This window comes from Vulpes lagopus, chromosome 14, assembly GCF_018345385.1.
Source record: "Vulpes lagopus strain Blue_001 chromosome 14, ASM1834538v1, whole genome shotgun sequence".
Taxonomy (NCBI): domain Eukaryota; kingdom Metazoa; phylum Chordata; class Mammalia; order Carnivora; family Canidae; genus Vulpes; species Vulpes lagopus.
Window position 1 is genome coordinate 7,450,868 of NC_054837.1, and position 10,864 is coordinate 7,461,731.

Genomic DNA, 10,864 nt, shown 5'->3' on the forward strand with positions numbered 1-10,864 from the left:
CGGGGTTGATAGGGTTGAGATAGTGGTTCATTCTGAGAGTTACATGAAATGGAGAAAGGCGGTATATTAATCACATTTAAATATCCTTTCCATTGTACTGATCTGATTCATGCTATTTGGCTCTCAAATTCTGTAATTCCATCGCTTATTCCATCACAAATTGTTATTCCATCGCAAATTCTGTAAAATCCACTTCTTCTGTGATTGGAAAGCGACTAGCATGTCCGTAAAGAATCCTGAATATACTGAACAGCAGTTGGGTGCCGTTCTAGTGTATTAGTTAAAAATATATGCAAAGGATTGAGACTGTAGATTTTAAACTGATGGAATTATAGTCTATTGACATTTCAAAATACATATTCTTAATTAAGAAGCTATGATACAAAGAAGATTTTGAACCGAATCTGTGAAAATGTTTCACAGAATAAAGCAACACGCAACTATCCAGCCACTAAGATACGAGTTGAGGTTTGAATATTGAACAATTCTTTTTAAGATTTTATTTGCTTATTCATGAGAGACACCGAGAGAGAGGCAGAGACACAGGCAGAGGGAGAAGCAGGCCCCATGCAGGGAGCCCAACAGGGAGATCCCGGACCCTGGGGTCATGCCCTGGGCCAAAAGCAGATGCTCAACCGCTGAGCCCCCACCCCTCCCCCAGCATCCCGATTACTTCTTTTATTAAACATCGGCCCCTCTCAAAGGCTTTAACGGCTACTGAAGCTTGTGGAACACAATTACCTTATTTGAGATGCTTTCCTGTGCTTTAAGGAATTTTGCCCAGATTCCTCTGGATGTACTCTATGGGGACCCCAGCCCAGAGGGAAGAGGTGATGTGGAGCAGGCTCCTGCGGAGGCCTGGGGCTGGCCACGCTCAGTCTGGTGCAGTAGAAAACCAGGGACCCGCGCAGTCGGGGGGGCCCAGCACCGCCCGGGGGGGCCCATTGGTCAGTGGAGCCCCTTCCCGCTGCACAGACGGCACGCCTCCTCCATGAAGCCGGCGGGGCACCCGGAGCGGGAGGCCACCCTTGCGCTCTTGGCTCTCTTGGCAACTTCACGTTGCTTGTGGTGACAAGAACATGCGTAGGAGCCGATGCTCACCAGGAACCGTGTAGGATACTGTGGGGGGGTTCCCACGGATGACCGACACCCCCTTCCGAGCATCTACGCAGACCTGCTGTTAGCACTGTCACGGACAGGAAGCCAGAAGCACTAGGGAGCTGCTCGCGTCCACGGATCTCCTGTGTCTGCAGCGGGAGCCGACCCCGCGGCCCCCGCCCCGGCACCTACAGCCCCCGGCCGCCTCCGCTCTTCTGGGGGACAGGACCACTTCCCCCGCGTCTCTGTGCCCTAAGTCTCTCTGCTGTCCTGCTGCTGCAGGGACAGTGACTTGCCCGAAAGTCGGTGCATATTTATGACCCTAAAGCCGGGAAGCGAATCGGCCTTCAGGGGCTCACCAGCTTCCCGGGCTTCCTGGCTGAGGAACACGCAGGTGGCCTGAGCTGTTGGGGGCAAGTTGGGGTGAGGCCGTGTCCATACAGCACAAACCACCAGAGTCACAGGCCGAGGGACAACCGAAGTGCGGCTGGTCTTCGGGGTGACCCGGAGAGCATCTCTCCCCCATCTCGGGTGTCACTGGCCACCCCGCGGCCCGTGCCCAGGCCCCTACAGCCCCCATAAGGCGGCACTGGAGCGCGGGCGGAGCGGGGAGACGTGGCTCTACAGGCGGGGTTGCCGTCCTTCGCGGGTGCAGCCCTGACAACGTCCTGGAGCACACGTGTGGACACAGGGCTCCCCTTGTCCTCATCCACAGGCTCGCGAGGCCACTTGTCCCCTGTCTCCTCTGTTTGCTGAAGGAAGAAGCAGCATGACCAGAGGCAGAGAGAAAAAAGAAGAACCGACGTCCCTCAAAACCCGGGCATGGGGGAGAGGCACCGAGGATCCCACGTGGTCCCGGGGGCACCAGCCCGGTCCGCTGCCGCAGGTGGGGCCCCAGCGCCACTCAAGCCAGAGATCCTCTGGCGGCTCCGAGGCTGGTTGTAGTGAGGGCCGGGGCGGGGCGGCGGGGGGGGCTCCAGGCCCCGCAGCCCAGAGGCTTGGCAGCCCATCTCCTGCGGACGCCAGGCCTCGTGATTCATCCCCCACCGGATGCCGCTGGCTCCAGAGAGAGACGTCGGCTGAACGTGCCAGTGCTCAGAGGAGACGACAGGCCGCCTAAATAATCCTCAAGAACCTTCAAGTGCAGGCTACTCATCTTGGGACGGATTCAGGCTCTGCTTAGTGTAGGTGGCGGTGGCTCCGGAAAAATATAGGGAAGGGAGCATGATGCTCCCACACTGAGACTAATGTGTCTCTATCATGGTCTCTCTGTCTCTGTCTCTCCTGGTCTCTGTCTCTGTCTCTGCCTCCCCATGTCTCTGTCTCCCTGCTTCTGTCTCTATATCTCTCTGTCTCTGTCTCTTTCTGTCTCTGCCTCTGTCTCTCCATATCTCTCTCTCTGTATCTCTGTCTCTGTCTCTCTCTCTGTCTCCATTTCTCTGTCTCTGTGTCTCCTGGTCTCTGTCTCTCCTTGTGTCTGTCTCTGTCTCTCCTGGTCTCTGTCTCTCTCTGTCTCCCCATGTCTCTGTCTCTCTCTGTCTCCCTGCTTCTGTCTCTCTGTATCTCTCTCTGTCTCTTATCTGCCTCTGTCTCTCTCTGTATCTCTGTCTCTCTGTCTCCATTTCTCTGTCTCTGTGTCTCCTGGTCTCTCTCTCTCCTTGTGTCTGTCTCTGTCTCTTCTGGTCTCTGTCTCTCTGTCTCTGTCTCTGCCTCTGTCTCTCTGTATCTCTATCTCTGTCTCTGTCTCTTTGTCTCTGTGTCTCCTGGTCACTGTCTCTCCTTGCATCTATCTCTGTCTCTCCTGGTCTCTGTCTCTCTCTCTTTGTATCTCTCTCTGTTTCTCTCTCTCTCTCTCTCTGTCTCTGTCTCTCTACCTCTGTCTCTCCGTGTCTCTTTCTTTGTCTCTCTCTGTCTCTGTCTCTCTCTCTCCATCTCTGTGTCTTTTTGTCTGTCTCTCTCTCCATCTCTCCATCTCTGTCTCTGTCTCTGTCTCTCCGTCTCTGTCTCCCTGCCATTAATGACGACACTGTGGGTCCTGCGGGCACGCCTGCCGTCCCTGAGACACGGGGAAGGACAGCACGGATGTCGCCGTTTGGACCTTTGTGTCCAAACTCAGGAGCGATGCGAAGCCCACGCGGCGGGAGGTTACCGGGGTCTGGCCTTGCGGTTCGTGGCCGCCAGGTCCTGCCTGCGCGTCCCGTGTCCGGTGCGTCCCTACGGAGGCCGCGAAGGCCCCATCCAGCCCCGTGTCCTGGTCACCTGCCCGCGCGCGTGCAAGGCTGCAGCAGCCCCGGGGTCACGGGACGGGGGCTCCCACCCTCACACACGCAGCAGTGCTGCTGGCACAGCCTGTGGCTCGGGAGGCGGCAGGGGCCTGACACCCACGGGACCCTCTTTCCACCGGAAATTTTACTGTCTCGTCTATTGGGTTCACGGCTTCCTGTTTCTCCTCCCGTTTGGTCGACGACGGACAGTGAAGGGCTCGCGTGCACATGCACGAGGAGCCGAGGGGCCACGCGGAAGATGAGAGACGTTAGTGCAGGTCGGGGAAATACCGCCTCATCCCAAGCAACTCGCTCCCCAGTTAGCATCCAAAGTCCCGTGTCGTCGGGGCTGCAGCTTGGTTCAGCTCCACGTCCATGTGGCTTTGTCTGAAGTGGGAGTATTTATTTATTTATTTATTTATTTATTTATTTATTTATGTATTTAAAAAATATTTTTTGTATTTATTCATGAGAGACACAGAGAGAGAGGCAGAGACACAGGCAGAGGGAGAAGCAGGCTCCATGCGGGTAGCCCGATGTGGGACTCGATCCCGGGACCCCGGGTCACGCCCTGGGCCGAAGGCAGACGCTCAACCACTGGGCCACCTGGGCTGCCCTGAAGTTGAAACTTTTAAAAAGAAAGCTAATATCAGGGAGACTCCAAATAGAAAAACCAGTGTCGCTCACTGCCTGAGTGTGCGGAGTTTGGAAAGGCCACCGGGGGAAGCGAGCCGGGAAGGCTCCAAGGGCTTAATGCTGCTTTATGTGAAAAGTGGGAGCTGGATTTTCCAGGTGGAGAGAGCGGTCTGTCCTGAGGGGCCGTAGGGGCCACTGGGTGGGGCCGGGGTGGGGAGGCCTCTGGGAGGAGGTCAGCGCGAGCCAAGGGCAAGAGCGCACACGGCCCAACAGGGCGAGGGACTGGCTGGCGGAGGGGCCAGTGAGGGGACACGGGCTTGTGCCCCAGCCCAGCGCCACCGCCTGCTGCCAGGGGGCCTTGAGCACGTCGGCCCGGGTCCTAATCTGTAATACGACGAGGACATCACATGCACGGGTAACGTGCAGGCCCCAGGAGACGGTGCGAGGAGCCTGTCCTGCTGCGTCGGCCAGACAAGGAAAACAGTGAATCCTATTTTGAGGTGAGGGAACCAGAAAGCCACATCAGGAGGCGGGACCCCGGGGAGTGGGGCGGCACTCTCCCCACAGGGAGAGAGGGGCCGGGCGCAGGGTGACCCAGTGTATGCTTTGCAGACAGCTCCACAGAGAGGTACCCGGGCTGGGGGGGGGGGGTGCGGGCGATGGCGAAGGAAGAGGGGCCGGGCGGGGACGGCGAGATGGGGACGGGTGCGGGGCAGGCAGGGGGTCCAGACGCTCTGGTTGTGCTTGGTGTGCACAGCTTGCAGGCTGGACCTCTGTCAGAAACAAAGACCAAAACCAAGAGGCCAGCTTTCTGGGGGGCCTGGAGGCTCGGCTAAGGTGAGGTCATGACCCTGGGGTCCTGGGGTCGAGCCCACATCCGGCTCCCTGCTCAGCGTGGCGTCTGCTTCTCCCTCTGCTTGCTCTCTCGCTTGCTCTCTGTCTCAAATAAATAAATAAAATTTTTTTTTTTTTTTCAAAAAAAGAGGCCAACCGTCTCGATCATGAAGAAGGGAGGCGATGCCCAGGGGCTAGCCGAGAACGCAGCTTCAGAGACACGCAGACCTGGGTCCCTTCCCTCGGGAACCTGATCCCATTACCTGTTCCTGTGAAAAAGAAGTCAACCTTCCCTCCGGGCGTGGATATGAGAAGCGAGAGAGTCACACCTGTGGAGCAGCCCGTGGAAGTGGATGCTGGCGAGCGCGCAGGCTCAGGAAGGGGCGGCCTATGGCCCAGGGCAAGCAGCTGCCCAGTGTCCGGGTGCAGCCCCCGCTCTGCAGCGTGCCCACGCGCGACCGCGGCCCCCGTCTCCTCTCCCGGCCGCGGGGACCCGCCCGAGCGCCACACGGGAGCGTGTTCATACAGAACCCGAGGCGTCGTCCGTGCTCACAGCCGTTAGACACCAGCACCAGGCGAGCAGAAGCTGCAGGCCGTGAGCACCCTTTAGCATCCAAGACCACGGACTTCGGGTGAGCGAGCTGTGGAGCCTAGCGTCCCGTGCTGGGCTGCGCGTGTGCGTGGGGCTCTAAAGCGCGTGTCCCTGCGACACAGACGGCTGGGGCTCACCGAGGGGGTCCGTGCACACTCAGGGCATGTCAGTCGGCGCAGGGGCAGCTCCAGCCGGGTTTCTGGCCGTGGCCGCAGTGGCAGCTCTGCGGCTTGAGAGCAAACGAGTCTCGGCCCTTTGCTGCTGGGAGAGCGTGTGGTCAGGGCATGCTCGCACCTGCTCAGGTAGGACTTGGCCCGGGTGGCGTAATGTGAAGGCAAATGGAAAGGGATACAAAATGCGCCCGGTGGTTCATTACGTCCATCTGGTTGGCTGGTTTCCTAGGCACCCCCCTCCCATGCCCTAACGGGGGGCTCGAATAGCAGCACGGCCCGCCTGGCTGTGTGTGACCGGCTGCCTCCCGTCTGGACGAGGCCCAGGCCCCGAGCCGAGGAGAGGAGGTGTCGCGGCCCGGCGGGTGCCCCGGAGGCCGCAGCACAGCGCAGCTCACTCGGGCGACTGCGTGGTCGTTAGAGGGGAAGACGGGCTCAAGCAGCAAAACGCGTCGCTCGTGAGCTGTCAGCACAGCGGGGCTCCCTTAGCTCACGGAATTATTTTCTTGGCAAAGAGCGCCGGGAATATAAGCAAAACAAGGACAGATGCAGGGCCTTAAGCAACGGGAAAGCCTGTGCTCGACGGGGCAGCAGCACGAGGTGGCACGCGGCCTCGAGGGATTTCCGTCTCAGGCGTGAGGCCCTTGATGGGACTTTTTGGAAGAAGTGGATTCAGCAGGGTAAGTAACCACGTGAGCTGGGCAAGCTGCTGCTGCGAGTTGCCCGTGTGGACGGTGAGTGTCACAGGGCCTAGCTGGAGGCGCCCGGGACCGAGTGCGGGGTCCACACGAGGGACCCGGCTCCCGGGAGGGCCACGCGAAGCACGGCTCTTTGCAGACCTGAGCGAACAGGTGCGTGTGGTCCCTGGCACCGCGGGTCTCGGACGCACTGTGAGTGATACGGGATGTTTTGTTCAGGGTCAAGATTCCCGTCTCCCCAAACAGCTGCTCCCCACCTCCCATTTTCCTGGCCTAAGGACAAGTAAACCTAAAGAAGCACTTGAAAGAATGTCGATAACCTCCCCCCCCCACTCCCCTGCGATGACCTGAGGATTCCAAGGGGAGCTCAAAGCCGGGATACCCGCCCCGCAGAGGCCCCGGGCCCGATGTCAGGGCGTCAGGCTGACCGGCTCTCATCGTGGCCCAGACGACGAAACAATCTCAGGACGCAGGTTTGCGAAGGGCTGGGGGGAGGTTTCGGTGGCCCGACACCTCCTCCAGCCCGAGTCCGAGCTGGTTCCTACCACCGGCCTTTCCGGCCTCTCCAGGGGCTCCTTCACTCCGACCCCGAGCAGTGCTCTCCGGGTGAAGCTGCTGAGTGCACACGCAAACTGCAAGAGCGTGTCGCGGAACGGAGAACTTCTAACCACTGGACAGTGTCCCCGTGTGGACTGAGCCCGGCGGGGGGCCTGGAGGAGGCAGCTCCCCGGCGGGCCGGGCTGACCCAGGGCGGCCGCTGCAGCCCGGGTACTCCCCCCGACGTCCTGGGACTGTCGCAGGGGCCCAGAACTGCCCACGCTCACAGCCAGGAAGGGCCTTGCCTTGGCGTCTGGACCGCAGCCAGCTGAGCTCCCCACGGAAGCCTCAACCCTCAGCGTCCCCCTTGGTTTCCACCAACCCACTTCGGGGTCTGCGCGGGTTTCTGCGTGGCTGTAACACGCGGGAAGGGCTTCCAAAGGCAGATGCGGCCACGTCCTCCGCGCCGGGCCTCCCTCCACCGTGCACGCGGCTCTCTGGGCTCCACTGTCCCCTTGGTCCATGCGCCGTCGGGCCTTCCCGCTCTTTACTATCCCACAAGCTTATTGTGATTTGTCCAAAAGCAGAGGAGCCATCAAACGGGGCTCAACACAGAGCATCACGGGAACAGAGTCTGATCCCTTGATCCCTTTCTAGTTCTTTCCTGGAAAAAAAGCTGAGAGTATCATCTTCGCTGTGGGGAAGCCACGCTGCTAGGCCGCAAGCAGTGCTGCTTTTTCTTGTCCGTGAGAAAGTTTTGGAGGCAAAAGGCGCTGATGCAGGGCCCACCTACGGCATCGCCTATAAAAGGCATCGGTGCCTCACAGGGTCTGGTGTGGACCGTCTGCAAATCGTGAACGTGAAATGAAGTCAGGAAACGCAAGACCGATTCCCCGGAAAATTGTGTGACTCGGGGGCCGAGAGAGGTTCAGTGTCAGGCAGTGCGCGGAGGACTCGCTCTAGGCCTGGCCTCCTCGCTGACCCCACTCTCCCCCCCACACGCCCCCTGGCACGTCGCAGAGAACGGGCAGTGCAGCAGCAGGGCCAGGGCCCATGGGACCTCCAGGGGCTGCGCACCTGCCGTTCTTTGACCCTGGGAGATGTCACGTGCTCCCGGGAGAGGAACTGGCCGGGTGGCAGTTCACAGGTGCACACTCATCATTGTCCCTATGGGGCACAAGCGGCACATCCCATCTGTCCCCCGGCTGGTGGGTGGAGCTCGGCGGCCCTTTGGGTTCGCAGGGCCCAGCCCTCGGGCCACCCCGCAGGCCTCATCCTCCTGGCACCTGCCGGCATGACAGTCACCCTGCCACAGGTGGCCTTGGCACCAGGCGACTTCTGTTGACCCTAAGCGCTGGCGAAAGGTGGCCAGTGGGAGCGCACCCAGTGGGCATCCGGACACTCCACGGCCCCATCTCCGGGCCCGGTCAACCAGGACTCAGGTGACACTGGGCATCTGGACGCTCCACGGCCCCATCCAGGGGCCCAGTCAGCCAGGACTCAGGTGACGCTGGGCATCCGGACACTCCACGGCCCCATACCCGGGCCCGGTTAGCCAGGACTCAGGTGACACTCGCAGGCTCTACCTGGCGGCGGGTTCCTGCTCGGCTCGCGGAGGCCATGCCTTGGACGATGGCGGGTCCACAAGCTCGCGTGGCACCCCCATGGGGCCGCACCCTGCATACTCTTTCCCACATCACATTCAGGGGAGAAGAAAAGGTGTTTGCGTCCCACCGTTCCCCACAAAGGTCCCAAGGTTCACGCCAACAGAATGCGAGGGGCTCCTGCCCCAACCAGACGTTGTTCCCGCCCACTCCCTCCCCGACCTTCACGAATGTGGGCCCCACGAGGGTGGATTTTATGCACCAACCTGCAGAGGCTACAGTACCCCGCCACTTGGTGCCTTTCTAGATGTTTCTGGGAAGGTACTTTAGGTGCGAGTGAGACTTAGATCCACAGACTGTGAGTCAAGCCGTGCTCTCCACCACGTGGGTGGGCCTCACCCAATCCGTTGAAGGTCTTGCCCAGAGAGAGGGGGACCTCTGCCCTTCTCCCCTGGGCCCAGCCCTCCAGCGTAGCTTGCAGAGTTTGGATTTGCCAGGCTTTATAGGTACAGAAACCAGTTCCTCAAACTACAGCTCTCTCTTGCCAGAGAGACCACTATTTCCGGTTGGTTCTGTTTTTCTTGAGAACTCTAATACAGTCACCACATCAAAGAGTCCAAAACAATGGGGAGCGGCAAGTTTTCTAAGGGCAACTTGGAAGTGCTGTTACTGGGAAGTGGGAGAAAACGCATAGGATAAAGAATCAGGGGGGATCCCTGGGGGGCCCAGCGGTTGAGCACCTGCCTTCGGCCCAGGGCGTGACCCTGGAGTCCTGGGATCGAGTCCCACATCGGGTTCCCTACATGGAGCCTGCTTCTCCCTCTGCCTGTGTCTCTGCCTCTCTCTCTCTCTCTCTCTCTCAATCTCTCTCTAGGTCTATCATGAATAAATAAATAAAATCTTAAAAAAAAAAAGAATCAGGGATGCTCGCTTTAGGTGGGAATTATTAAAGCCTACTTTTGCTATTTAGTAAGAGCACTTTGGTTGACAACAGTTTTTAAAACATTGGGTCCACGGGGAGAAAGAATACAAGTAGTTTTGGTGGTGAAAAGGTATTTTGAAGTTTCTCCCCGCCCCCCCCCCAACCTTTTCTATAGTCAGATGTGTGTTTAAACTTTGTTCCGAATGAGATGCTGAGCGGCAGGGCCGACTTGAGAAGAGAAACGCCTCGACATATATGGCATGGTTTGAGCAAAACCATGACGATTGTCCAAAATATCTCCCACGTCTGGTAGACTGCCTGAAGTTCTATTATTAAAATTGCATTTTTTTTTTTGCCCTTGAGGGCTTGGAGGCCCTTAGGAATGTGCTGTTAAAATAAAAATAGCTTTTAGACATTTCCAAACTCTTTTTTTTCCTAGAACATCAGGGTTCATGAGGTGTTCATTTAGCAGGTGTTCTTGATGGGACCCCATAAAAAAGACAAACAAGTGTGGTAACAGTATATATCACACCCCCCCCCCCCCCCTTAGACAGTACACACTAGCATAGTAAGGTTCTGAGAGGTCTTGGATAGGAGGCCAGTTTAAATTTTTTAGATCTAGAATATTCTAAGATCATTTCACCACGAAACACGTGTTTCCCCGCAAAGCACCTGTTACTATCTCATTGAACCTGAGGGTCACCGTGTGTTGGGGGTGGGGGTGGGGATAGAAAGACCAGGGCCCGGGAGCAAAAATACTGGTTTAACTCCTGGCTCTGCTACCGATTAACTAAGCAACTTTGCCAACGACGCTGACACGTTTTTGGCTTCAGTTCTTTACTTGAAAAGTCAGTTTAATCAGCACCCTCCTCCCTGGGACTAAAATGATAAATATCGAGTAAGGAAGAAAGGTTTGTGAAAGTTGCTGCGTCATAATTCACACCCAGGAAGCCTGGTTTCGTCAGTCGTCCCCTCTCTGCTTCCTCTTTCCCTCTCTCCCTCTTATGGTATTTTTCTATTTCCATGAACTTTGTATCTGAAGATGTTCTGTATGTGCAGGAAGGTTGTGAAGATCATTGGAGTCCCTGCGTGCCACCTCCCACCCGCTCCCCGTTTGCTTCTTCTGTGTCTATCCTGTGCCTGACAGGGGCCCACCGGGGTCCTGGGGGCAGGGGGGCTCCTCGGAGACGGTGCAGTGGAAGCTGCGGCAGAGGCAAGCGGGTCCCACCTGCAGGTCTGGGCCCCCTGTGCGGGGCAAGCCCTAAGGGGACGGAGGGCCCAGGTGTCCCCTGGCCCAGGCCTCGGGTCACCAAAATGTCACCAAGGCAGAGGCCCAGGGAGCAGAGAGAGAGTGGGCCAGGGGGGGCCCTGCCTACCGCGTGGACCAGGAGGGGGACAAGAGGGTCTGGCCTTGACCTTGACCGCGCGGCCGAGGCCTCCCCCTGCCCTCCTGCCTGCGCCCTACTCCCGGAACCCCGGAACCCCGTGTCACTGCACAGACTTCCCTTC